Source organism: Balaenoptera physalus (assembly GCF_965194825.1).
Source record: "Balaenoptera physalus genome assembly, chromosome: 5".
NCBI lineage: Eukaryota > Metazoa > Chordata > Mammalia > Artiodactyla > Balaenopteridae > Balaenoptera > Balaenoptera physalus.
Genome location: NC_138884.1, coordinates 151,130,223 through 151,156,626, shown reverse-complemented (window position 1 = coordinate 151,156,626; position 26,404 = coordinate 151,130,223). Strand labels below are relative to the sequence as shown.

At 52.8% G+C, this 26,404-nt stretch overlaps 1 long non-coding RNA gene across 1 annotated transcript; it reads right to left on the bottom strand.

Annotated features, from left to right (window-relative positions):
• Positions 1–203: 203 nt before the first annotated feature.
• On the bottom strand, positions 204–1,634 carry LOC309660712. Its single transcript, XR_014263560.1, has 2 exons — positions 564–1,634; positions 204–420 (listed from the first exon to the last, which is right to left on the bottom strand). It is a non-coding gene; the product is annotated as an uncharacterized lncRNA (long non-coding RNA).
• Between the last annotated feature and the right edge of the window lie 24,770 nt (positions 1,635–26,404).

Genomic DNA, 26,404 nt, shown 5'->3' with positions numbered 1-26,404 from the left:
ATATGCTATTAGTAAAATAAAAAGATTAAAATTGTGTATACCTTTTCACACGCCCCTCACTAAATGTGAATTCTGTAGAAGGTACACATCTTCTGAAATCTCTTCTTACAAGAGTCACGGATTTACTTACTAAAAGCTGGCTGGAATCAACACAGGTGACTTTGCAGTTTTAAGATTGCCTGGGTCCGTGGCTTGCTGGGCTGCAGTTCCTACTTTCCACCTCTGTAAGATGCAGGTGGAGAAGAAAGGGTGAGACCTGTCTCTCTATGAGCTGTTCAGCTAGGACTCTGAGGTACCTACCTTGTGCAGCATGTGGTAGCAGAAGCACAGGTCACAGCAGGAACAGAGTACTTGGTCTCGGCCCTTAGATGACCCAGAGTGGACATTACATACTCAGCCAACAACCAGAAAAGAGAGTCCCTTTATTAAAAAAAAAAAAAAAAATTACATTCAGCCAGCACCTTGGGTTCACCCAGGCCTGCTCTGACCTTCTGTTCCCCCTCTAGCACAGGCCAACGAGATAGCTCTGGGCAAAGCTGTGTTCCTACTCACCTCCCACCCACCTCAGTCAGGTCTTGCTGAACCCAGAGAACCAGGAATGCTGACCATCCTTCCAGTTTGGGGCCCCAAGGCTGTAAGCTCATCGCAGAGGGCCAGCTCTCTGGGGTCCTTCCGGCACACTCCCGAGGGTAGTGACGGGGATGCAGCTGGAATCTGAGTTGCACAGTCTGCTCATTTCACCTTCACTCGTTACGAAAAAGGTCTTTACCCATGAAACATTCACCCCACTTTTGGTCCTTTAAAAAAACAAATTTTCTTAGGAACTTTTACACCAAAGTGTCTTCCGGAAAGCAAACGTTCAGCAATAAGATTTACTTCAGTACAATTTCATTTTATGTACATACAAGTGTACTTAAAGAGGGCCATGTATAAAATGAGATGCCTCGTTTGCCATTTCTTTGAAGTCTGAGGCACCTGAGGGTGAGCATACCTGAGGTTTGTGATTGTTGCTTTCATGGAGTACTGTCTTCCGCCTTTATCTCCAGACCCAAGGATGGGGAACAAAGGTGAAACAGGTCTGCACACTGCAAAATGTCTTCAGAAATCTGCAAACCCAGCTTCTTACAGGAGTTAAAGGTTAAGGACCAGGACAATGAAAGGGCGTGTGGGGGAAGGAATAGCAAGTAACCAAAACAAGGTGTCTGCGACCAGCCCACCTTCTCTGTCACGAGTGTGCACCTGGGGCTGGTCTCTGTGTTTGGGGAGCCCTTGTGCTTCACAGAAGCAGTGCTGAGCCAGGGTGGAGGAGCTGGCCACAGACACCACCTGCCAAGTACCTGTGGGACCCACTCTCAGTCCTGAGCTAAGCTTAAACCATAATTACATTTATTTACTTATTTACTGGGACAGGCAACGTGCTCAGTACTTGGAGTGACTATATTCCCCCCCATTTTATTGTTTTAAACCACTTTATGAAGGTATCATTGACATACAGAAAGCTGTACATGATTAATACATGCAACTTTGTGAGTATGGAGACAGATTACACCCATGAAACCATCACCACAATTTACACCGTAAACATATGTGTCACTCCAAAGGTGTCCTCCCGACCGATTCATTCCTTTATTTATTATTATTCCTATTACCATCATTCTTTGTGTGTATGGTAAGAACGCTTAAGATAGGAGCCATCTTCAGTAAATTTTAAGCACACAATACAGTATTGTTAACTACAGGCACCATATAATACAGCAGAACTCCAGAACTTGTTTTCATATGGCATAACTGAAACTTTGTGCCCTTGCACTAGCACCTCCCAATTTCTCAGGGACTCAGAAGGGGTGACCTGTTGCCTCGGGCCTTGACAGCTGGGAGGAAGCAGAGCCTTGGCGTCTTCCTGCTCTGTCCAGACCTACGCGCGGTCTGTAAATGCTCTGCCCCTGGCCGCAGCCCCTTGCTCACACGCCCGGGTATAAAACCCCAAGTTTGGACCCCAGGCCACCCATGCATGAGTGGCAGAAACCCTTCCCCAAGGACCTCCCTCTGCCTCTTTTTCTAGTCTTCTCCCTCCTTCCCATGCCTCTTCTTGCTTCCCCGTGAAGAAGGAGCTGGTGGAGAAAAGCGAAGCCCGGCGGCTACAATGACACACACACACACACACACACACACACACACACACACACACACACACACACACACACACACACACACACACACACACACACACACACACACTGCTCCCTGCGGTGAGGGCTGCTCTCAGTGGTCGGTGCGTTCACACATTAAGCCTCAAGACGACCTCGGGAGGGCAGTCCTCACTGTTCCCCCATTTCACAGATGAGGGCCCGAGGCAGAGGACAGCAGCAGCGCATCCACCCTCACACAGGATGAGGCCCAGGCGCCCCTAACCTGTGGCTCACCTGGCTCCAGCCACAGCCGCCTCGGGTTCTCGCAGACTCTGCTGGGTCTTTTCCACAAATCCCTTCGACACCTACAGGCTCTTAACTAATCTACGAGGGCAAGTTACTCAAGTTCGTCTGAAAAACACCCCCCCGCAGGTTTCTAACCAGCTATGAGCACGGGAAAAACTGAAGACAGATGGGAGAGCCCAGGTTACAGAAGAGGTTGAAGCAGCTGCTTCGTTGGCACAGTAGGAGAAGGGAGAGCTTAGCAAGGAAAAGAAGGTGCGTGGCTGGGAAGTAGGGGCGTGTGGACCCTCTCAAAGCCCCGTCCTCCACTCAAGCACAGACTTGGACCAAGCCCAAAGCAATGTCAGGACTCTGCAGTCAACAGGTTGAAGAAGGCGTACACCCTGGACCAAGGCCAAGTGCCAGCCAATGTCTTCAGAAGGGAAGAAAAATATAAAGTAGGCAGCTCTGCTTGGAGTCTTTGAGATTGAGCTGCGAGGGGCAGACCCCAGCATCATGCCACTCCAGCACATGTTCATGCCCAGAGGTACCTTCTCCACGGGGAACTGTGGACATTTGTAGAACATATCTGCCCTTTTTCTCCACAGAAGAAGAACCTGAGAGTCAAAGAAATGAGGTATCCCATGGAGGAGCACACACCGCTTACAGGTTGTAAATAGCTTCAGGAGGTCACCACTGCTGACCAAGTCCCAGCTGCATGCGCATTTAGGCACACAGGCGGGTCAAGAGTCAGGCAGGGTCCTTTTGCAAAGCTGCCTCGCTAAGCTTCCACTCTAATAAGGTTTTGGTTACAGAAATGCATACTCATGGCAGAAGTTTTTAAAATGCAGACGATAACTGAGAAATAAAAATTCCCTGTGCTTCCCTCCCAAGAGATACCGCCACTAACCTACTGATCCACCCATCTCCTTTCAGCCTCAGGCTGAGCCCCTCTGACCTGGACGTCAGTCTGGCGTGGACACCACGCCCCGCACGACCCCTCGATGTCCAGTGCGGAGTGGCCAGCGTGCTGGGGCTTGGGGATGGGGTGGTCTGCGCCTGGGAGAGCCCTCTGAAGAGGGCAGCTCCGAAAGGCCCAAGCCGCGGGGCACGGTGTGAGGCTGCGTCTTCGTCACACCTCTGCTGCTGACCAGCGGGTCCCGGAGCCTCGCGACTCAGGGGCGCTCCGCACCGCAGCCGCCACCTCGCTGCTAATCGGCCTGATTCGTCTCTTTCTACCCCAGATACCACCCTGCGCATTACCAGTGACGCCAAGACCAAGCCTGCTAGCGCCAAATCCAGCAATCCCCCCTCCTGGCTTTGCAGACCCTGCTCTACAACAGCGGGGAGCGCGGGGGTGAAGCGCACTCTGCGTGCACAGAATTCGGGGAGCTAACGAGGCCCTCAGGCCCCGACTCCTAAAGCCAGGGCACCGGGTCACTCACCAGCAGCGGACAGCAAAAGGCCCTTAAATCGGAGCAAGCTACAGGAGAGGACCATCGCCCCCTTGTGGGCAGGAAGGGGGTTGCGCTGTCTCCTGAGCTTCTCCTGGAGGCCAGCATTGCCACATGCATAGGTTTCTCACCCTCAGCACTGCTGACATTCTGGGCTGAATCGCTCCCTGTGGTGAGCTTTGTCCTGGGCATTGCAGTGTGTTTAGCAGCGTCCCTGGCCACCTGCCGCTAGCCCACCCTCCGGACATTGCCAGGTGTCTCTGGGGAGGGAGGGTAAACTGTTCTGTTCAGGGACCCCTGCACTCATCCTGCCGCTCCGGCCAGCCCAGGGGCCACTGCGCCTGCAGGACTCACCTCCTACCCAGGCACACCGCGGAGGGGGGCGGGGAGGGTACAGGTTGGAGTCTCTTCTCCCCCAGAGATGGCATCCGAAAATCCTAACTGCTGATTCTGCAACTCCCATGAGGTTGACATTTCTCCCCTCTCTTATCAGGGGCTTGAAAACAATTTATCTCTCTGTGGTTTCATTATTAAATCCCTTTTCTTTCTGATGAAAATGCCTTTGGTCCCTAAATACATAGAAGTTTAAGATTTTAAGTGTACTGCTACTTCTATTTTAGATACTGATGACTATGAGGGCAAACCTAGGCCTTTTGGGAAACACATTTTTCTGGGTCTATAACATGTTTCCTTTTTGATACTGGGGGGCTCGGGTAGCAGTTTGGGATGGATTATTTGAAGCCAAAGGTTTCAGGACTGCATCCTTACACCTGCCTATTTTCCCTCTCAGTCTCCATCTGAAACTAGCCTGGATACATGGAAAGTGTGGACCTCGGCAGCCAGGATCTCAGTGAAGGGACGCCGCTGGCTGAGCTATGTCCATTCATGTCAAGGGCAAACTGCTCACTCCTGAACCTCTCCACCTTGGACCAGGTGTCGCATTGCAGGGAAGGTACAACCTACAGACACTTTTATTGGCAGACCTCTTTAAAGATTTCAAAGTGGGGCCACATGGTGTACGTTTGTTGCCAGGTTATCGCCATGAATATGGGAGGGAAGCGCTGTGGTGCCCACCTTACAAATAAAGAAAGCTGAGGCCCAGTTAAGTGGCTTGCCCAAGTTGACCTAGATTCCGGTCTTTCATGGGAAGCCTGCAGGACACACAACAGGAATATAAGGCCTCTACACACTCCCAACACTTCTGATGAGATGCCTTCTGCCATCAGGCCCCCATTTCCCAGAGGACACGCAGCACACTTACACGTGCTTTCTAACAAGTGAAAAGAGACACAAGCTACACACTGGGCACGTCCCTGAATCAGCGTTTCTACACGGCGTGTTCTGCATGTAGCGAACTGCCTCAACTAAGGAATGCCTGAGTTAGGCCTCTGGGCCTGTGCTTGCTCCAAAAGCTTGCACTGTAACACGAAGAAATGAGCTTTATTTGCAGTTGGAACGCAAGCCGACTTTCTCCTGGAGGCAGGGTGACTTCAGGTAGGAAGTCCTAGAAGGAATGCTTAGCAGAGTGCTTTTTCACTGCAGCTCACAATAAGGCAACGAGGAACAATTCCATGGCATGTTACACGGGGTAGAAACGTTTTCCTAAAGCTGTTGGAGTGCTGAGGAAATCTAGATCTCTCAAGGAAGAGTGTAGCATGTGGCCCTTTGGTCGGCATAAACAGAAGGCATCTGAAGGGCCAACTGACCGGGCTGTTGCTCAGCAAACATAGAGGGGTCTGGGGGTACTCAGTGATCTGTAGGGAAAAGGGTGCCAACCAGGGGGCTTAGGAGTCCTGAAAACGGTACTTCCTCTAAAATAAAGCAGAAGAGTGACGAAGACATCATGGAAGCAGCTGCACGACTCCCTTTCTGCACGGCTACTAAGGGCATTACCTCGAGGCCAGTACTCACGTTGAGTTTCCCTTTAGCTCTAGAGCGTGGCAGGATGAGCTCCACCCCGGCCATCGAAGCACCCGGCTTAGCTAGAGAAAACTCCTTTTCTTCCCAGAGCCATGCCTACAGTGGCTAGTGGCCTGTCAACAGCAGTCAATTTCAAGTAGCTTCAAGGCAGCATGAATGCAGCATTCAAAATGGGAAAGCAAGGCTAGTTCCATCAGGCCCCCATTTCCACGGGCACACGCAGCATACATCCCTGTGCTTTCTAACAAGTCCAAACAGACACAGGTTACCCAGTGGTTCCTTCCCTGAATCAACTCCTCGAAGCAGGGTGTTCTGCAAATAGTGAACTGTCTCAACCAAGGATCGCTCCAGCTAAGCCTCCGGGCCCGTGGCTCTTCAAAAGGCTGCAGTGTTACACGACGAACTGGGCTTTAGTTGCAGTTGGAACGCAGGCCGACATTCTCCTGGAGGCAGGGTGACTTCAGGCAGGGGGTCCCAGATGGAATGCGAAGCCAAGGGTTATTCTCAGTGCAGCTCAGACTAGGGCAATGAGTCAGACTTGCACGGAATGTTGGACCTGCTAGAAAGGTGTTCGTCGACCTGTGGGAGTGTTGAGGAAATCAAGCTGTCCCAAGAAAGAGTGCAGTCTGTTGCCCTACACTCGGCATACACAGAGTGGCTCCGAAGGGCTACGGGCCTGGATGTGGCTTAGCAGGCCCATGGGGCCCTGAGGGGACTCAGTGTTCTTGCAGGGAATAGGGTGCCCACGCAAGGCTCCTAGATGTCCTGCCAAGCGGACTGACGTTAAAATAATGCAGAGCAGGGGCTTCGCTTGTGGTGCAGTGGTTGGGAATCCACCTGCCGATGCAGGGGACATGGGTTCGAGCCTTGGTCCACCAAGATCACACATGCTGCGGAGCAACTAAGGCCGTGCTCCACAGTGACTGAGCCTGCGCTCTAGAGTCCGGGAGCCTCAATGACTGAGCCCGCATGCAACAACTACTGAAGTCCACGTGCCTAGAGCTTCTGCTCCACAACAAGAGGAGCCACCGCAATGAGAAGCCCGAGCACCGCAACGAAGAGTAGCCCCCGCTCGCTACAACTAGAGAAAGCTCACATGCAGCAATGAAGACCCAACACAGTAAAACAAAAATGATAAATTACATAAGAAAATAAATAAATAGATAGACAGATAGATAAACAAATGAATAAATAAATAAACTAAAGCTGAGCAGGGGCGACGGCCTCCTAAAAACTGCAGCACGCCTCCGCTTCTGCACGGCAATTCAGGGCCTTACCTCGAGGCAAGTGCTCACGCTGAGTGTCCCGTTAGCGCCACAGCATGGTAGGATGCTGGCTTTCTCCTCGAGCAGAGTGACTTCAGGTACGAGGTCCTCGAAGAATTCTAAGCACAGTGTTTTCTCATGGAAGCTCAGACGGGGGCCATGACGAACACTTCCATGGCACGTCGCACTGCCTAGAAATGTGGTCCTGAGGCTGTTCCAGTGCTCTGGAAATGTAGCTCTCCTTAAGGAACGAGCAGTGTGTTGCCCATCACTCGGCATACACAGAGGGCCTACGAGAGACCGACCTTTGGGCCTCGATGTTGCTCAGCAGGCCCACAGGGGTCTGGAGGTACTCACTGATCTTGGAGGGAAAATGATGCACACCCGAGGGGCCTAGGAGTCCTGAAAAGGGTACTTCTTTTAAAATAAAGCAGAACAGGGGCTTCCGTGGTGGCGCAGTGGTTGAGAATCTGCCTGCCAATGCAGGGGACACGGGTTCGAGCCCTGGTCTAGGAGGTTCCCACATGCCGCGGAGCAACTGGGCACGTGAGACACAACCACTGAGCCTGCGCCTCTGGAGCCTGTGCTCCGCAACAAGAGAGACCGCGATAGTGAGAGGCCTACGCACCGCGATGAAGAGTCGCCCCCACTTACCGCAACTGGAGAGGCCCCTAGCACAGAAACGAAGACCCAACATAGCATTCAATCAATCAATACATTAATCTTAAAAAAACAATAAAACATTAAAAAAATAAAATAAAATAAAGCAGAACAGCGACTAAGACCTCGTGGAAAGGGCTGCATGCCTCCATTTCTGCGCGGCTACTCAGGGACTTACCTCGAGGCCAGTACTCACGTTGAGTTTCCCTTTAGCTCTAGAGCGTGGCAGGATGAGCTCCACCCCGGCCATCGAAGCACCCGGCTTAGCTAGAGAAAACTCCTTTTCTTCCCAGAGCCATGCCTACAGTGGCTAGTGGCCTGTCAACAGCAGTCAATTTCAAGTAGCTTCAAGGCAGCATGAATGGAGCTTTCAAAATGGGAAAGCAAGGCTAGTTCCATCAGGCCCCCATTTCCACGGGCACACGCAGCATACATCCCTGTGCTTTCTAACAAGTCCAAACAGACACAGGTTACCCAGTGGTTCCTTCCCTGAATCAACTCCTCGAAGCAGGGTGTTCTGCAAATAGCGTACTGTCTCAACCAAGGATCGCTCCAGCTAAGCCTCCGGGCCCGTGGCTCTTCAAAAGGCTGCAGTGTTACACGACGAACTGGGCTTTAGTTGCAGTCGGAACGCAGGCTGACATTCTCCTGGAGGCAGGGTGACTTCAGGCAGGGGCTCCCAGATGGAATGCGAAGCCGGGGGTTATTCTCAGTGCAGCTCAGACTAGGGTAATGAGGCAGACTTGCACGGAATGTTGGACCTGGTAGAAAGGTGTTCGTCGACCTGTGGGAGTGTTGAGGAAATCAAGCTGTCCCAAGAAAGAGTGCAGTCTGTTGCCCTACACTCGGCATACACAAAGTGGCTCCGAAGGGCTACGGGCCTGGATGTGGCATAGCAGGCCCATGGGGGCCTGGGGTTACTCAGTGTTCTTGCAGGGAACAGGGTGCCCACGCGAGGCTCCTAGATGTCCCGCCAAGCGGACTGACGTTAAAATAATGCAGAGCAGGGGCTTCGCTTGTGGTGCAGTGGTTGGGAATCCACCTGCCGATGCAGGGGACATGGGTTCGAGCCTTGGTCCACCAAGATCTCACATGCTGCGGAGCAACTAAGCCCGTGCTCCACAACGACTGAGCCTGCGCTCTAGAGTACGGGAGCCACAATGACTGAGCCCGCATGCAACAACTACTGAAATCCACGTGCCTAGAGCTTCTGCTGCACAACAAGAGGAGCCACCGCAATGAGAAGCCCGAGCACCGCAACGAAGAGTAGCCCCCGCTCGCTACAACTAGAGAAAGCTCACATGCAGCAACGAAGACCCAGCACAGTAAAACAAAAATGATAAATTACATAAGAAAATAAATAAATAGATAGACAGATAGATACACAAATGAATAAATAAATAAACTAAAGCTGAGCAGGGGCGACGGCCTCCTGAAAACTGCAGCACGCCTCCGCTTCTGCACGGCAATTCAGGGCCTTACCTCGAGGCAAGTGCTCACGCTGAGTGTCCCGTTAGCGCCACAGCATGGTAGGATGCTAGCTTTCTCCTCGAGCAGAGTGACTTCAGGTAAGAGGTCCTCGAAGAATTCTAAGCACAGTGTTTTCTCATGGAAGCTCAGACGGGGGCCATGACGAACACTTCCATGGCACGTCGCAGTGCCTAGAAATGTGGTCCTGAGGCTGTTCCAGTGCTCTGGAAATGTAGCTCTCCTTAAGGAACGAGCAGTGTGTTGCCCATCACTCGGCATACACAGAGGGCCTCCGAGGGACCGACCTTTGGGCCTCGGTGTTGCTCAGCAGGCTCACAGGGGTCTGGAGGTACTCACTGATCTTGGAGGGAAAATGATGCTCACACGAGGGGCCTAGGAGTCCTGAAAAGGGTACTTCTTTTAAAATAAAGCAGAACAGGTTCTTCCCTGGTGTCGCAGTGGTTGAGAATCTGCCTGCCAATGCAGGGTACACGGGTTCGAGCCCTGGTCTGGGAGGATCCCACATGCCGCGGAGCAACTGGGCCCGTGAGCCACAACCACTGAGCCTGCGCCTCTGGAGCCTGTGCTCCGCAACAAGAGAGGCCGCGATAGTGAGTGGCCTACGCACCACGTTGAGGAGTCGCCCCCACTTACCGCAACTGGAGAGAGCCCTAGCACAGAAACGAAGACCCAACATAGCAATCAATCAATCAATACATATATCTTAAAAAAACAATAAAACATTAAAAAAATAAAATACAATAAAGCAGAACAGCGACTAAGACCTCGTGGAAAGGGCTGCATGCCTCCATTTCTGCGCGGCTACTCAGGGACTTACCTCGAGGCCAGTACTCACGTTGAGTTTCCCTTTAGCTCTAGAGCGTGGCAGGATGAGCTCCACCCCGGCCATCGAAGCACCCGGCTTAGCTAGAGAAAACTCCTTTTCTTCCCAGAGCCATGCCTACAGTGGCTAGTGGCCTGTCAACAGCAGTCAATTTCAAGTAGCTTCAAGGCAGCATGAATGGAGCTTTCAAAATGGGAAAGCAAGGCTAGTTCCATCAGGCCCCCATTTCCACGGGCACACGCAGCATACATCCCTGTGCTTTCTAACAAGTCCAAACAGACACAGGTTACCCAGTGGTTCCTTCCCTGAATCAACTCCTCGAAGCAGGGTGTTCTGCAAATAGCGTACTGTCTCAACCAAGGATCGCTCCAGCTAAGCCTCCGGGCCCGTGGCTCTTCAAAAGGCTGCAGTGTTACACGACGAACTGGGCTTTAGTTGCAGTCGGAACGCAGGCTGACATTCTCCTGGAGGCAGGGTGACTTCAGGCAGGGGCTCCCAGATGGAATGCGAAGCCGGGGGTTATTCTCAGTGCAGCTCAGACTAGGGTAATGAGGCAGACTTGCACGGAATGTTGGACCTGGTAGAAAGGTGTTCGTCGACCTGTGGGAGTGTTGAGGAAATCAAGCTGTCCCAAGAAAGAGTGCAGTCTGTTGCCCTACACTCGGCATACACAAAGTGGCTCCGTAGGGCTACGGGCCTGGATGTGGCATAGCAGGCCCATGGGGGCCTGGGGTTACTCAGTGTTCTTGCAGGGAACAGGGTGCCCACGCGAGGCTCCTAGATGTCCTGCCAAGCGGACTGACGTTAAAATAATGCAGAGCAGGGGCTTCGCTTGTGGTGCAGTGGTTGGGAATCCACCTGCCGATGCAGGGGACATGGGTTCGAGCCTTGGTCCACCAAGATCTCACATGCTGCGGAGCAACTAAGCCCGTGCTCCACAACGACTGAGCCTGCGCTCTAGAGTACGGGAGCCACAATGACTGAGCCCGCATGCAACAACTACTGAAATCCACGTGCCTAGAGCTTCTGCTGCACAACAAGAGGAGCCACCGCAATGAGAAGCCCGAGCACCGCAACGAAGAGTAGCCCCCGCTCGTTACAACTAGAGAAAGCTCACATGCAGCAACGAAGACCCAGCACAGTAAAACAAAAATGATAAATTACATAAGAAAATAAATAAATAGATAGACAGATAGATACACAAATGAATAAATAAATAAACTAAAGCTGAGCAGGGGCGACGGCCTCCTGAAAACTGCAGCACGCCTCCGCTTCTGCACGGCAATTCAGGGCCTTACCTCGAGGCAAGTGCTCACGCTGAGTGTCCCGTTAGCGCCACAGCATGGTAGGATGCTGGCTTTCTCCTCGAGGAGAGTGACTTCAGGTAAGAGGTCCTCGAAGAATTCTAAGCACAGTGTTTTCTCATGGAAGCTCAGACGGGGGCCATGACGAACACTTCCATGGCACGTCGCAGTGCCTAGAAATGTGGTCCTGAGGCTGTTCCAGTGCTCTGGAAATGTAGCTCTCCTTAAGGAACGAGCAGTGTGTTGCCCATCACTCGGCATACACAGAGGGCCTACGAGAGACCGACGTTTGGGCCTCGATGTTGCTCAGCAGGCCCACAGGGGTCTGGAGGTACTCACTGATATTGGAGGGAAAATGATGCACACCCGAGGGGCCTAGGAGTCCTGAAAAGGGTACTTCTTTTAAAATAAAGCAGAACAGGGGCTTCCCTGGTGGCGCAGTGGTTGAGAATCTGCCTGCCAATGCAGGGTACACGGGTTCGAGCCCTGGTCTAGGAGGTTCCCACATGCCGCGGAGCAACTGGGCACGTGAGACACAACCACTGAGCCTGCGCCTCTGGAGCCTGTGCTCCGCAACAAGAGAGGCCGCGATAGTGAGAGGCCTACGCACCGCGATGAAGAGTCGCCCCCACTTACCGCAACTGGAGAGGCCCCTAGCACAGAAACGAAGACCCAACATAGCAATCAATCAATCAATACATTAATCTTAAAAAAACAATAAAACATTAAAAAAATAAAATACAATAAAGCAGAACAGCGACTAAGACCTCGTGGAAAGGGCTGCATGCCTCCATTTCTCCGCGGCTACTCAGGGACTTACCTCGAGGCCAGTACTCACGTTGAGTTTCCCTTTAGCTCTAGAGCGTGGCAGGATGAGCTCCACCCCGGCCATCGAAGCACCCGGCTTAGCTAGAGAAAACTCCTTTTCTTCCCAGAGCCATGCCTACAGTGGCTAGTGGCCTGTCAACAGCAGTCAATTTCAAGTAGCTTCAAGGCAGCATGAATGGAGCTTTCAAAATGGGAAAGCAAGGCTAGTTCCATCAGGCCCCCATTTCCACGGGCACACGCAGCATACATCCCTGTGCTTTCTAACAAGTCCAAACAGACACAGGTTACCCAGTGGTTCCTTCCCTGAATCAACTCCTCGAAGCAGGGTGTTCTGCAAATAGCGAACTGTCTCAACCAAGGATCGCCCCAGCTAGGCCTCCGGGCCCGTGGCTCTTCAAAAGCCTGCAGTGTTACACGAGGAACTGGGCATTAGTTGCAGTCGGAACGCAGGCTGACATTCTCCTGGAGGCAGGGTGACTTCAGGCAGGGGGTCCCAGATGGAATGCGAAGCCGGGGGTTATTCTCAGTGCAGCTCAGACTAGGGTAATGAGGCAGACTTGCCCGGAATGTTGGACCTGCTAGAAAGGTGTTCGTCGACCTGTGGGAGTGTTGAGGAAATCAAGCTGTCCCAAGAAAGAGTGCAGTCTGTTGCCCTACACTCGGCATACACAGAGTGGCTCCGAAGGGCTACGGGCCTGGATGTGGCATAGCGGGCCCATGGGGGCCTGGGTTTACTCAGTGTTCTTGCAGGGAATAGGGTGCCCACGCGAGGCTCCTAGATGTCCCGCAAAGCGGACTGACGTTAAAATAATGCAGAGCAGGGGCTTCGCTTGTGGTGCAGTGGTTGGGAATCCACCTGCCGATGCAGGGGACATGGGTTCGAGCCTTGGTCCACCAAGATCTCACACGCTGCGGAGCAACTAAGCCCGTGCTCCACAAGGACTGAGCCTGCGCTCTAGAGTCCGGGAGCCACAATGACTGAGCCCGCATGCAACAACTACTGAAATCCACGTGCCTAGAGCTTCTGCTGCACAACAAGAGGAGCCACCGCAATGAGAAGCCCGAGCACCGCAACGAAGAGTAGCCCCCGCTCGCTACAACTAGAGAAAGCTCACATGCAGCAACGAAGACCCAGCACAGTAAAACAAAAATGATAAATTACATAAGAAAATAAATAAATAGTTAGACAGATAGATACACAAATGAATAAATAAATAAACTAAAGCTGAGCAGGGGCGACGGCCTCCTGAAAACTGCAGCACGCCTCCGCTTCTGCACGGCAATTCAGGGCCTTACCTCGAGGCAAGTGCTCACGCTGAGTGTCCCGTTAGCGCCACAGCATGGTAGGATGCTAGCTTTCTCCTCGAGCAGAGTGACTTCAGGTAAGAGGTCCTCGAAGAATTCTAAGCACAGTGTTTTCTCATGGAAGCTCAGACGGGGGCCATGACGAACACTTCCATGGCACGTCGCACTGCCTAGAAATGTGGTCCTGAGGCTGTTCCAGTGCTCTGGAAATGTAGCTCTCCTTAAGGAACGAGCAGTGTGTTGCCCATCACTCGGCATACACAGAGGGCCTCCGAGGGACCGACCTTTGGGCCTCGGTGTTGCTCAGCAGGCTCACAGGGGTCTGGAGGTACTCACTGATCTTGGAGGGAAAATGATGCTCACACGAGGGGCCTAGGAGTCCTGAAAAGGGTACTTCTTTTAAAATAAAGCAGAACAGGTTCTTCCCTGGTGTCGCAGTGGTTGAGAATCTGCCTGCCAATGCAGGGTACACGGGTTCGAGCCCTGGTCTGGGAGGATCCCACATGCCGCGGAGCAACTGGGCCCGTGAGCCACAACCACTGAGCCTGCGCCTCTGGAGCCTGTGCTCCGCAACAAGAGAGGCCGCGATAGTGAGTGGCCTACGCACCACGTTGAGGAGTCGCCCCCACTTACCGCAACTGGAGAGAGCCCTAGCACAGAAACGAAGACCCAACATAGCAATCAATCAATCAATACATATATCTTAAAAAAACAATAAAACATTAAAAAAATAAAATACAATAAAGCAGAACAGCGACTAAGACCTCGTGGAAAGGGCTGCATGCCTCCATTTCTGCGCGGCTACTCAGGGACTTACCTCGAGGCCAGTACTCACGTTGAGTTTCCCTTTAGCTCTAGAGCGTGGCAGGATGAGCTCCACCCCGGCCATCGAAGCACCCGGCTTAGCTAGAGAAAACTCCTTTTCTTCCCAGAGCCATGCCTACAGTGGCTAGTGGCCTGTCAACAGCAGTCAATTTCAAGTAGCTTCAAGGCAGCATGAATGGAGCTTTCAAAATGGGAAAGCAAGGCTAGTTCCATCAGGCCCCCATTTCCACGGGCACACGCAGCATACATCCCTGTGCTTTCTAACAAGTCCAAACAGACACAGGTTACCCAGTGGTTCCTTCCCTGAATCAACTCCTCGAAGCAGGGTGTTCTGCAAATAGCGTACTGTCTCAACCAAGGATCGCTCCAGCTAAGCCTCCGGGCCCGTGGCTCTTCAAAAGGCTGCAGTGTTACACGACGAACTGGGCTTTAGTTGCAGTCGGAACGCAGGCTGACATTCTCCTGGAGGCAGGGTGACTTCAGGCAGGGGCTCCCAGATGGAATGCGAAGCCGGGGGTTATTCTCAGTGCAGCTCAGACTAGGGTAATGAGGCAGACTTGCACGGAATGTTGGACCTGGTAGAAAGGTGTTCGTCGACCTGTGGGAGTGTTGAGGAAATCAAGCTGTCCCAAGAAAGAGTGCAGTCTGTTGCCCTACACTCGGCATACACAAAGTGGCTCCGAAGGGCTACGGGCCTGGATGTGGCATAGCAGGCCCATGGGGGCCTGGGGTTACTCAGTGTTCTTGCAGGGAACAGGGTGCCCACGCGAGGCTCCTAGATGTCCTGCCAAGCGGACTGACGTTAAAATAATGCAGAGCAGGGGCTTCGCTTGTGGTGCAGTGGTTGGGAATCCACCTGCCGATGCAGGGGACATGGGTTCGAGCCTTGGTCCACCAAGATCTCACATGCTGCGGAGCAACTAAGCCCGTGCTCCACAACGACTGAGCCTGCGCTCTAGAGTACGGGAGCCACAATGACTGAGCCCGCATGCAACAACTACTGAAATCCACGTGCCTAGAGCTTCTGCTGCACAACAAGAGGAGCCACCGCAATGAGAAGCCCGAGCACCGCAACGAAGAGTAGCCCCCGCTCGCTACAACTAGAGAAAGCTCACATGCAGCAACGAAGACCCAGCACAGTAAAACAAAAATGATAAATTACATAAGAAAATAAATAAATAGATAGACAGATAGATACACAAATGAATAAATAAATAAACTAAAGCTGAGCAGGGGTGACGGCCTCCTGAAAACTGCAGCACGCCTCCGCTTCTGCACGGCAATTCAGGGCCTTACCTCGAGGCAAGTGCTCACGCTGAGTGTCCCGTTAGCGCCACAGCATGGTAGGATGCTGGCTTTCTCCTCGAGGAGAGTGACTTCAGGTAAGAGGTCCTCGAAGAATTCTAAGCACAGTGTTTTCTCATGGAAGCTCAGACGGGGGCCATGACGAACACTTCCATGGCACGTCGCAGTGCCTAGAAATGTGGTCCTGAGGCTGTTCCAGTGCTCTGGAAATGTAGCTCTCCTTAAGGAACGAGCAGTGTGTTGCCCATCACTCGGCATACACAGAGGGCCTACGAGAGACCGACGTTTGGGCCTCGATGTTGCTCAGCAGGCCCACAGGGGTCTGGAGGTACTCACTGATATTGGAGGGAAAATGATGCACACCCGAGGGGCCTAGGAGTCCTGAAAAGGGTACTTCTTTTAAAATAAAGCAGAACAGGTTCTTCCCTGGTGGCGCAGTGGTTGAGAATCTGCCTGCCAATGCAGGGTACACGGGTTCGAGCCCTGGTCTGGGAGGATCCCACATGCCGCGGAGCAACTGGGCCCGTGAGCCACAACCACTGAGCCTGCGCCTCTGGAGCCTGTGCTCCGCAACAAGAGAGGCCGCGATAGTGAGTGGCCTACGCACCACGTTGAGGAGTCGCCCCCACTTACCGCAACTGGAGAGAGCCCTAGCACAGAAACGAAGACCCAACATAGCAATCAATCAATCAATACATATATCTTAAAAAAACAATAAAACATTAAAAAAATAAAATACAATAAAGCAGAACAGCGACTAAGACCTCGTGGAAAGGGCTGCATGCCTCCATTTCTGCGCGGCTACTCAGGGACTTACCTCGAGGCCAGTACTCACGTTGAGTTTCCCTTTAGCTCTAGAGCGTGGCAGGATGAGCTCCACCCCGGCCATCGAAGCACCCGGCTTAGCTAGAGAAAACTCCTTTTCTTCCCAGAGCCATGCCTACAGTGGCTAGTGGCCTGTCAACAGCAGTCAATTTCAAGTAGCTTCAAGGCAGCATGAATGGAGCTTTCAAAATGGGAAAGCAAGGCTAGTTCCATCAGGCCCCCATTTCCACGGGCACACGCAGCATACATCCCTGTGCTTTCTAACAAGTCCAAACAGACACAGGTTACCCAGTGGTTCCTTCCCTGAATCAACTCCTCGAAGCAGGGTGTTCTGCAAATAGCGTACTGTCTCAACCAAGGATCGCTCCAGCTAAGCCTCCGGGCCCGTGTCTCTTCAAAAGGCTGCAGTGTTACACGACGAACTGGGCTTTAGTTGCAGTCGGAACGCAGGCTGACATTCTCCTGGAGGCAGGGTGACTTCAGGCAGGGGCTCCCAGATGGAATGCGAAGCCGGGGGTTATTCTCAGTGCAGCTCAGACTAGGGTAATGAGGCAGACTTGCACGGAATGTTGGACCTGGTAGAAAGGTGTTCGTCGACCTGTGGGAGTGTTGAGGAAATCAAGCTGTCCCAAGAAAGAGTGCAGTCTGTTGCCCTACACTCGGCATACACAGAGTGGCTCCGAAGGGCTACGGGCCTGGATGGGGCATAGCGGGCCCATGGGGGCCTGGGTTTACTCAGTGTTCTTGCAGGGAATAGGGTGCCCACGCGAGGCTCCTAGATGTCCCGCAAAGCGGACTGACGTTAAAATAATGCAGAGCAGGGGCTTCGCTTGTGGTGCAGTGGTTGGGAATCCACCTGCCGATGCAGGGGACATGGGTTCGAGCCTTGGTCCACCAAGATCTCACACGCTGCGGAGCAACTAAGCCCGTGCTCCACAAGGACTGAGCCTGCGCTCTAGAGTCCGGGAGCCACAATGACTGAGCCCGCATGCAACAACTACTGAAATCCACGTGCCTAGAGCTTCTGCTGCACAACAAGAGGAGCCACCGCAATGAGAAGCCCGAGCACCGCAACGAAGAGTAGCCCCCGCTCGCTACAACTAGAGAAAGCTCACATGCAGCAACGAAGACCCAGCACAGTAAAACAAAAATGATAAATTACATAAGAAAATAAATAAATAGATAGACAGATAGATACACAAATGAATAAATAAATAAACTAAAGCTGAGCAGGGGCGACGGCCTCCTGAAAACTGCAGCACGCCTCCGCTTCTGCACGGCAATTCAGGGCCTTACCTCGAGGCAAGTGCTCACGCTGAGTGTCCCGTTAGCGCCACAGCATGGTAGGATGCTGGCTTTCTCCTCGAGGAGAGTGACTTCAGGTAAGAGGTCCTCGAAGAATTCTAAGCACAGTGTTTTCTCATGGAAGCTCAGACGGGGGCCATGACGAACACTTCCATGGCACGTCGCAGTGCCTAGAAATGTGGTCCTGAGGCTGTTCCAGTGCTCTGGAAATGTAGCTCTCCTTAAGGAACGAGCAGTGTGTTGCCCATCACTCGGCATACACAGAGGGCCTACGAGAGACCGACGTTTGGGCCTCGATGTTGCTCAGCAGGCCCACAGGGGTCTGGAGGTACTCACTGATATTGGAGGGAAAATGATGCACACCCGAGGGGCCTAGGAGTCCTGAAAAGGGTACTTCTTTTAAAATAAAGCAGAACAGGGGCTTCCCTGGTGGCGCAGTGGTTGAGAATCTGCCTGCCAATGCAGGGTACACGGGTTCGAGCCCTGGTCTAGGAGGTTCCCACATGCCGCGGAGCAACTGGGCACGTGAGACACAACCACTGAGCCTGCGCCTCTGGAGCCTGTGCTCCGCAACAAGAGAGGCCGCGATAGTGAGAGGCCTACGCACCGCGATGAAGAGTCGCCCCCACTTACCGCAACTGGAGAGGCCCCTAGCACAGAAACGAAGACCCAACATAGCAATCAATCAATCAATACATTAATCTTAAAAAAACAATAAAACATTAAAAAAATAAAATACAATAAAGCAGAACAGCGACTAAGACCTCGTGGAAAGGGCTGCATGCCTCCATTTCTCCGCGGCTACTCAGGGACTTACCTCGAGGCCAGTACTCACGTTGAGTTTCCCTTTAGCTCTAGAGCGTGGCAGGATGAGCTCCACCCCGGCCATCGAAGCACCCGGCTTAGCTAGAGAAAACTCCTTTTCTTCCCAGAGCCATGCCTACAGTGGCTAGTGGCCTGTCAACAGCAGTCAATTTCAAGTAGCTTCAAGGCAGCATGAATGGAGCTTTCAAAATGGGAAAGCAAGGCTAGTTCCATCAGGCCCCCATTTCCACGGGCACACGCAGCATACATCCCTGTGCTTTCTAACAAGTCCAAACAGACACAGGTTACCCAGTGGTTCCTTCCCTGAATCAACTCCTCGAAGCAGGGTGTTCTGCAAATAGCGAACTGTCTCAACCAAGGATCGCCCCAGCTAGGCCTCCGGGCCCGTGGCTCTTCAAAAGCCTGCAGTGTTACACGAGGAACTGGGCATTAGTTGCAGTCGGAACGCAGGCTGACATTCTCCTGGAGGCAGGGTGACTTCAGGCAGGGGGTCCCAGATGGAATGCGAAGCCGGGGGTTATTCTCAGTGCAGCTCAGACTAGGGTAATGAGGCAGACTTGCCCGGAATGTTGGACCTGCTAGAAAGGTGTTCGTCGACCTGTGGGAGTGTTGAGGAAATCAAGCTGTCCCAAGAAAGAGTGCAGTCTGTTGCCCTACACTCGGCATACACAGAGTGGCTCCGAAGGGCTACGGGCCTGGATGGGGCATAGCGGGCCCATGGGGGCCTGGGTTTACTCAGTGTTCTTGCAGGGAATAGGGTGCCCACGCGAGGCTCCTAGATGTCCCGCAAAGCGGACTGACGTTAAAATAATGCAGAGCAGGGGCTTCGCTTGTGGTGCAGTGGTTGGGAATCCACCTGCCGATGCAGGGGACATGGGTTCGAGCCTTGGTCCACCAAGATCTCACACGCTGCGGAGCAACTAAGCCCGTGCTCCACAAGGACTGAGCCTGCGCTCTAGAGTCCGGGAGCCACAATGACTGAGCCCGCATGCAACAACTACTGAAATCCACGTGCCTAGAGCTTCTGCTGCACAACAAGAGGAGCCACCGCAATGAGAAGCCCGAGCACCGCAACGAAGAGTAGCCCCCGCTCGCTACAACTAGAGAAAGCTCACATGCAGCAACGAAGACCCAGCACAGTAAAACAAAAATGATAAATTACATAAGAAAATAAATAAATAGATAGACAGATAGATACACAAATGAATAAATAAATAAACTAAAGCTGAGCAGGGGCGACGGCCTCCTGAAAACTGCAGCACGCCTCCGCTTCTGCACGGCAATTCAGGGCCTTACCTCGAGGCAAGTGCTCACGCTGAGTGTCCCGTTAGCGCCACAGCATGGTAGGATGCTAGCTTTCTCCTCGAGCAGAGTGACTTCAGGTAAGAGGTCCTCGAAGAATTCTAAGCACAGTGTTTTCTCATGGAAGCTCAGACGGGGGCCATGACGAACACTTCCATGGCACGTCGCACTGCCTAGAAATGTGGTCCTGAGGCTGTTCCAGTGCTCTGGAAATGTAGCTCTCCTTAAGGAACGAGCAGTGTGTTGCCCATCACTCGGCATACACAGAGGGCCTCCGAGGGACCGACCTTTGGGCCTCGGTGTTGCTCAGCAGGCTCACAGGGGTCTGGAGGTACTCACTGATCTTGGAGGGAAAATGATGCTCACACGAGGGGCCTAGGAGTCCTGAAAAGGGTACTTCTTTTAAAATAAAGCAGAACAGGTTCTTCCCTGGTGTCGCAGTGGTTGAGAATCTGCCTGCCAATGCAGGGTACACGGGTTCGAGCCCTGGTCTGGGAGGATCCCACATGCCGCGGAGCAACTGGGCCCGTGAGCCACAACCACTGAGCCTGCGCCTCTGGAGCCTGTGCTCCGCAACAAGAGAGGCCGCGATAGTGAGTGGCCTACGCACCACGTTGAGGAGTCGCCCCCACTTACCGCAACTGGAGAGAGCCCTAGCACAGAAACGAAGACCCAACATAGCAATCAATCAATCAATACATATATCTTAAAAAAACAATAAAACATTAAAAAAATAAAATACAATAAAGCAGAACAGCGACTAAGACCTCGTGGAAAGGGCTGCATGCCTCCATTTCTGCGCGGCTACTCAGGGACTTACCTCGAGGCCAGTACTCACGTTGAGTTTCCCTTTAGCTCTAGAGCGTGGCAGGATGAGCTCCACCCCGGCCATCGAAGCACCCGGCTTAGCTAGAGAAAACTCCTTTTCTTCCCAGAGCCATGCCTACAGTGGCTAGTGGCCTGTCAACAGCAGTCAATTTCAAGTAGCTTCAAGGCAGCATGAATGGAGCTTTCAAAATGGGAAAGCAAGGCTAGTTCCATCAGGCCCCCATTTCCACGGGCACACGCAGCATACATCCCTGTGCTTTCTAACAAGTCCAAACAGACACAGGTTACCCAGTGGTTCCTTCCCTGAATCAACTCCTCGAAGCAGGGTGTTCTGCAAATAGCGTACTGTCTCAACCAAGGATCGCTCCAGCTAAGCCTCCGGGCCCGTGTCTCTTCAAAAGGCTGCAGTGTTACACGACGAACTGGGCTTTAGTTGCAGTCGGAACGCAGGCTGACATTCTCCTGGAGGCAGGGTGACTTCAGGCAGGGGCTCCCAGATGGAATGCGAAGCCGGGGGTTATTCTCAGTGCAGCTCAGACTAGGGTAATGAGGCAGACTTGCCCGGAATGTTGGACCTGGTAGAAAGGTGTTCGTCGACCTGTGGGAGTGTTGAGGAAATCAAGCTGTCCCAAGAAAGAGTGCAGTCTGTTGCCCTACACTCGGCATACACAAAGTGGCTCCGAAGGGCTACGGGCCTGGATGTGGCATAGCGGGCCCATGGGGGCCTGGGTTTACTCAGTGTTCTTGCAGGGAATAGGGTGCCCACGCGAGGCTCCTAGATGTCCCGCCAAGCGGACTGACGTTAAAATAATGCAGAGCAGGGGCTTCGCTTGTGGTGCAGTGGTTGGGAATCCACCTGCCGATGCAGGGGACATGGGTTCGAGCCTTGGTCCACCAAGATCTCACATGCTGCGGAGCAACTAAGCCCGTGCTCCACAACGACTGAGCCTGCGCTCTAGAGTACGGGAGCCACAATGACTGAGCCCGCATGCAACAACTACTGAAATCCACGTGCCTAGAGCTTCTGCTGCACAACAAGAGGAGCCACCGCAATGAGAAGCCCGAGCACCGCAAAGAAGAGTAGCCCCCGCTCGCTACAACTAGAGAAAGCTCACATGCAGCAACGAAGACCCAGCACAGTAAAACAAAAATGATAAATTACATAAGAAAATAAATAAATAGATAGACAGATAGATACACAAATGAATAAATAAATAAACTAAAGCTGAGCAGGGGCTACGGCCTCCTGAAAACTGCAGCACGCCTCCGCTTCTGCACGGCAATTCAGGGCCTTACCTCGAGGCAAGTGCTCACGCTGAGTGTCCCGTTAGCGCCACAGCATGGTAGGATGCTAGCTTTCTCCTCGAGCAGAGTGACTTCAGGTAAGAGGTCCTCGAAGAATTCTAAGCACAGTGTTTTCTCATGGAAGCTCAGACGGGGGCCATGACGAACACTTCCATGGCACGTCGCACTGCCTAGAAATGTGGTCCTGAGGCTGTTCCAGTGCTCTGGAAATGTAGCTCTCCTTAAGGAACGAGCAGTGTGTTGCCCATCACTCGGCATACACAGAGGGCCTCCGAGGGACCGACCTTTGGTCCTCGGTGTTGCTCAGCAGGCTCACAGGGGTCTGGAGGTACTCACTGATCTTGGAGGGAAAATGATGCTCACACGAGGGGCTTAGGAGTCCTGAAAAGGGTACTTCTTTTAAAATAAAGCAGAACAGGGGCTTCCCTGGTGGCGCAGTGGTTGAGAATCTGCCTGCCAATGCAGGGGACACGGGTTCGAGCCCTGGTCTAGGAGGTTCCCACATGCCGCGGAGCAACTGGGCACGTGAGACACAACCACTGAGCCTGCGCCTCTGGAGCCTGTGCTCCGCAACAAGAGAGGCCGCGATAGTGAGAGGCCTACGCACCGCGATGAAGAGTCGCCCCCACTTACCGCAACTGGAGAGGCCCCTAGCACAGAAACGAAGACCCAACATAGCAATCAATCAATCAATACATTAATCTTAAAAAAACAATAAAACATTAAAAAAATAAAATACAATAAAGCAGAACAGCGACTAAGACCTCGTGGAAAGGGCTGCATGCCTCCATTTCTCCGCGGCTACTCAGGGACTTACCTCGAGGCCAGTACTCACGTTGAGTTTCCCTTTAGCTCTAGAGCGTGGCAGGATGAGCTCCACCCCGGCCATCGAAGCACCCGGCTTAGCTAGAGAAAACTCCTTTTCTTCCCAGAGCCATGCCTACAGTGGCTAGTGGCCTGTCAACAGCAGTCAATTTCAAGTAGCTTCAAGGCAGCATGAATGGAGCTTTCAAAATGGGAAAGCAAGGCTAGTTCCATCAGGCCCCCATTTCCACGGGCACACGCAGCATACATCCCTGTGCTTTCTAACAAGTCCAAACAGACACAGGTTACCCAGTGGTTCCTTCCCTGAATCAACTCCTCGAAGCAGGGTGTTCTGCAAATAGCGAACTGTCTCAACCAAGGATCGCCCCAGCTAGGCCTCCGGGCCCGTGGCTCTTCAAAAGCCTGCAGTGTTACACGAGGAACTGGGCATTAGTTGCAGTCGGAACGCAGGCTGACATTCTCCTGGAGGCAGGGTGACTTCAGGCAGGGGGTCCCAGATGGAATGCGAAGCCGGGGGTTATTCTCAGTGCAGCTCAGACTAGGGTAATGAGGCAGACTTGCCCGGAATGTTGGACCTGCTAGAAAGGTGTTCGTCGACCTGTGGGAGTGTTGAGGAAATCAAGCTGTCCCAAGAAAGAGTGCAGTCTGTTGCCCTACACTCGGCATACACAGAGTGGCTCCGAAGGGCTACGGGCCTGGATGTGGCATAGCGGGCCCATGGGGGCCTGGGTTTACTCAGTGTTCTTGCAGGGAATAGGGTGCCCACGCGAGGCTCCTAGATGTCCCGCAAAGCGGACTGACGTTAAAATAATGCAGAGCAGGGGCTTCGCTTGTGGTGCAGTGGTTGGGAATCCACCTGCCGATGCAGGGGACATGGGTTCGAGCCTTGGTCCACCAAGATCTCACACGCTGCGGAGCAACTAAGCCCGTGCTCCACAAGGACTGAGCCTGCGCTCTAGAGTCCGGGAGCCACAATGACTGAGCCCGCATGCAACAACTACTGAAATCCACGTGCCTAGAGCTTCTGCTGCACAACAAGAGGAGCCACCGCAATGAGAAGCCCGAGCACCGCAACGAAGAGTAGCCCCCGCTCGCTACAACTAGAGAAAGCTCACATGCAGCAACGAAGACCCAGCACAGTAAAACAAAAATGATAAATTACATAAGAAAATAAATAAATAGATAGACAGATAGATACACAAATGAATAAATAAATAAACTAAAGCTGAGCAGGGGCGACGGCCTCCTGAAAACTGCAGCACGCCTCCGCTTCTGCACGGCAATTCAGGGCCTTACCTCGAGGCAAGTGCTCACGCTGAGTGTCCCGTTAGCGCCACAGCATGGTAGGATGCTAGCTTTCTCCTCGAGCAGAGTGACTTCAGGTAAGAGGTCCTCGAAGAATTCTAAGCACAGTGTTTTCTCATGGAAGCTCAGACGGGGGCCATGACGAACACTTCCATGGCACGTCGCACTGCCTAGAAATGTGGTCCTGAGGCTGTTCCAGTGCTCTGGAAATGTAGCTCTCCTTAAGGAACGAGCAGTGTGTTGCCCATCACTCGGCATACACAGAGGGCCTCCGAGGGACCGACCTTTGGGCCTCGGTGTTGCTCAGCAGGCTCACAGGGGTCTGGAGGTACTCACTGATCTTGGAGGGAAAATGATGCTCACACGAGGGGCCTAGGAGTCCTGAAAAGGGTACTTCTTTTAAAATAAAGCAGAACAGGTTCTTCCCTGGTGTCGCAGTGGTTGAGAATCTGCCTGCCAATGCAGGGTACACGGGTTCGAGCCCTGGTCTGGGAGGATCCCACATGCCGCGGAGCAACTGGGCCCGTGAGCCACAACCACTGAGCCTGCGCCTCTGGAGCCTGTGCTCCGCAACAAGAGAGGCCGCGATAGTGAGTGGCCTACGCACCACGTTGAGGAGTCGCCCCCACTTACCACAACTGGAGAGAGCCCTAGCACAGAAACGAAGACCCAACATAGCAATCAATCAATCAATACATATATCTTAAAAAAACAATAAAACATTAAAAAAATAAAATACAATAAAGCAGAACAGCGACTAAGACCTCGTGGAAAGGGCTGCATGCCTCCATTTCTGCGCGGCTACTCAGGGACTTACCTCGAGGCCAGTACTCACGTTGAGTTTCCCTTTAGCTCTAGAGCGTGGCAGGATGAGCTCCACCCCGGCCATCGAAGCACCCGGCTTAGCTAGAGAAAACTCCTTTTCTTCCCAGAGCCATGCCTACAGTGGCTAGTGGCCTGTCAACAGCAGTCAATTTCAAGTAGCTTCAAGGCAGCATGAATGGAGCTTTCAAAATGGGAAAGCAAGGCTAGTTCCATCAGGCCCCCATTTCCACGGGCACACGCAGCATACATCCCTGTGCTTTCTAACAAGTCCAAACAGACACAGGTTACCCAGTGGTTCCTTCCCTGAATCAACTCCTCGAAGCAGGGTGTTCTGCAAATAGCGTACTGTCTCAACCAAGGATCGCTCCAGCTAAGCCTCCGGGCCCGTGTCTCTTCAAAAGGCTGCAGTGTTACACGACGAACTGGGCTTTAGTTGCAGTCGGAACGCAGGCTGACATTCTCCTGGAGGCAGGGTGACTTCAGGCAGGGGCTCCCAGATGGAATGCGAAGCCGGGGGTTATTCTCAGTGCAGCTCAGACTAGGGTAATGAGGCAGACTTGCCCGGAATGTTGGACCTGGTAGAAAGGTGTTCGTCGACCTGTGGGAGTGTTGAGGAAATCAAGCTGTCCCAAGAAAGAGTGCAGTCTGTTGCCCTACACTCGGCATACACAAAGTGGCTCCGAAGGGCTACGGGCCTGGATGTGGCATAGCGGGCCCATGGGGGCCTGGGTTTACTCAGTGTTCTTGCAGGGAATAGGGTGCCCACGCGAGGCTCCTAGATGTCCCGCCAAGCGGACTGACGTTAAAATAATGCAGAGCAGGGGCTTCGCTTGTGGTGCAGTGGTTGGGAATCCACCTGCCGATGCAGGGGACATGGGTTCGAGCCTTGGTCCACCAAGATCTCACATGCTGCGGAGCAACTAAGCCCGTGCTCCACAACGACTGAGCCTGCGCTCTAGAGTACGGGAGCCACAATGACTGAGCCCGCATGCAACAACTACTGAAATCCACGTGCCTAGAGCTTCTGCTGCACAACAAGAGGAGCCACCGCAATGAGAAGCCCGAGCACCGCAACGAAGAGTAGCCCCCGCTCGCTACAACTAGAGAAAGCTCACATGCAGCAACGAAGACCCAGCACAGTAAAACAAAAATGATAAATTACATAAGAAAATAAATAAATAGATAGACAGATAGATACACAAATGAATAAATAAATAAACTAAAGCTGAGCAGGGGCTACGGCCTCCTGAAAACTGCAGCACGCCTCCGCTTCTGCACGGCAATTCAGGGCCTTACCTCGAGGCAAGTGCTCACGCTGAGTGTCCCGTTAGCGCCACAGCATGGTAGGATGCTAGCTTTCTCCTCGAGCAGAGTGACTTCAGGTAAGAGGTCCTCGAAGAATTCTAAGCACAGTGTTTTCTCATGGAAGCTCAGACGGGGGCCATGACGAACACTTCCATGGCACGTC